Here is a 2,668-nt window from a genome sequence, read left to right as displayed (position 1 = left end):
AGTTTATAATGGCTTTGCCATTTCGTCTATCTACCAAAAAAAAAAAAAAAGTATTATTACTGTTGCTTGGCCTGAGAAGTGAGAATACAACTTGTCGAGAACACAATAAAAATGCTGTGGTAGAAATCCGCAAATAGAAATTGAATATGGCGCTATAAATTTATTTATTTAGTCATTTGTCTATTAGCACTGTAAACTTGTCACTCTACTTTTCCTCAAAAATAAAATAGCTCTACTTGGCATCCATCCACACGACAGCTTTCTAAAAGAACCTTATGTTCTTTCACACATAAAAAAATAACAAGGAAAAAAAAACGTGTTAAATAATTATTATATCGCTAGTAATAATGTTTTTTTTACAAACAAAAATGAAATATATTACGAACAAAAGAGACTCCTTAATAGCATAAGGTGTGTCAAAAATGACCTCAAAAGTTTACAACCGAACAAGCAATAAAGAAAGCAAAACTAAAACAAATTAGCCGATGCCGATACAAACAAACGGGTTCGACCACCATATATAAGAATTTAACCGAACATTAATATTAGTTGTCTTCATCCACCAAAAAAATGTAACTTGACATTATCTAACGGTTAGTGAATGACACTTTCACTGTTCTTGAAAATTATATTATTTCTTTCGTTCCACAACACTCAAATGCAATTTAATCAAACAAGCTGCAACAAAGAACGCCGAACTCGCGAACCTCGTGATGAATAAACGAACTGAATAACATGGTCTTGTAAATGATACAAATCAGCCGATGTGATGTCAAGCCACGCCTGAACAAAACTCCACCGAGATAAGAATTTATAATATATTTGCTATATTGTTGGTGTCATTGAAAGATTATCATAGATTATTAAAATATGAAAGTGCAAAATATTTATACCTATAAATTTAATTAAAATTAGAATAATTTTAATCAAAATATAAATTTTATAAAATCTACTTTCCATAGTTTATATACATTATAGTAATAAAAAAAGCAGATCGACAAACACGATGTCTGTCTGAACTCTAGTATAAATAAAATGAAATAAAATAAAAAATGTGTATATACGGGCATGTATTGTCGGTCCATCAGCTAAAATAAATAAAGAAAAATCTCGTTGCTAATAAAATAAATAAGAGTCATGCTAACTTATGTTTTCAGGACATTAGTTAAGAAAAAAAAAAAAGAAAATTTTGTGTTGAAAATAGTGTTTTTTACACTTTCAATAGTTAAACTATACAAGTCATATGATTTTTTTTTACTATATTTACTTCCTTAAGTAGTGTTTGAGGCACTAGTTAGCATTTGCATAAAGAATTGTTCAAAATTAGATAAAACATCGGTGCCGATGAACAAAAATGGGTCAATGAATTAAAGAACCAAAAAAAAGAAACATTAAAGAAAGAAAAACAAAAGTGCATTTAGTGAGAATGCAGTGTTTGTGAAATTGAAGACATAGCAAGTGTCTAATGGGATAAGTATAGCCGTTTTTGCTGTTACTCTGCGTATGGGACACCTTGGTTCACATTTAGTTCATTGAATATACACACTCTATTTTTCTTTTCCGTGCAAAAGAAGCACTCCAAAACCTTTTCTTTGCTTTTTGCATGTGTCGTATTAAGTTTCGGTTTTATGTTTATAAAGAGGTAAAATTGTCTTTGGAATATACAATTGTTGATTTTGATATGTTTAGATGTTTTTTGCAGCATAAATTTTGATTTTATAATTAGAAATGATTCTAATTTAAAATTGGATTGCATGTTTGAAAAATTAGTAGCTTGACTAAACATGCTTTTACTTGAAGCTACATGGGATAGCTTTTGGTTTGCTGTGAATTTTCACCGTTATAACAAAAGTTTCCAATCTAGAAGTCATGTGCAGTCTTAAATTATATTGTTTTATTAACGTTTATGTGAATATATCAAAACACAAATTGTTTCATTTTAACTTATTTTGAATCTGTTGGAAAATCACTAAGAAAAATTTCACTCAAACAGAAGCACACTCATATAAGAAGCAAAAATAAACAAAATAACTAAGATAAATTTTCTATTTAGTTCTTGTAAATAGAACAAATTTTATTTTAGTCCTTTTAAAAATTTGTTTCAAACTTTGATCTTTCTTAAGTTTTCTATCATGGCATTTCCTTGATAAGACCTTAAAATATCATTCGTTTAATAATTTAATTATTTAATTTTTAATCGTTATTGTTATAAAAAAAATCTTCATTAGTTTTCTATAACTTCAAATTATAGATTAAATTATTAAATTAAATACTAAACAGTTAAATTATTAAATTAATGATATTTTAAGGTCTTAACAACGACACATCTTCAAAAAACGTCACTTCAAATATGCCATGTGAATTTCATTTAAAAAGATTAAAATTGGTAACATAAAATTTAGACGTACCAACAAAAAGGTCCTAGCTTATTAACTCCAAATCGAATTCCTTCCAAGACACAGCCCAACGATAGACTTGGTTCGCTCATACTCCATCATGTCTTATACAAGCAAAAGTCAAAACGAATTTAATTTAAAATACATTTTGACTTTTACTTATATTTAAGATCAGAGGAAGTACTACATTTTTTTTTTTTTGAAGGAAGAGGAAGTACTACATGTCATGCTTTATTTTGGATGATTGATCTAATGGAGGTTTGCTCAGACTT

The sequence above is a fragment of the Medicago truncatula genome, chromosome 1, assembly GCF_003473485.1.
Source record: "Medicago truncatula cultivar Jemalong A17 chromosome 1, MtrunA17r5.0-ANR, whole genome shotgun sequence".
Lineage (NCBI taxonomy): Eukaryota > Viridiplantae > Streptophyta > Magnoliopsida > Fabales > Fabaceae > Medicago > Medicago truncatula.
This window is presented reverse-complemented; position numbering follows the sequence as displayed.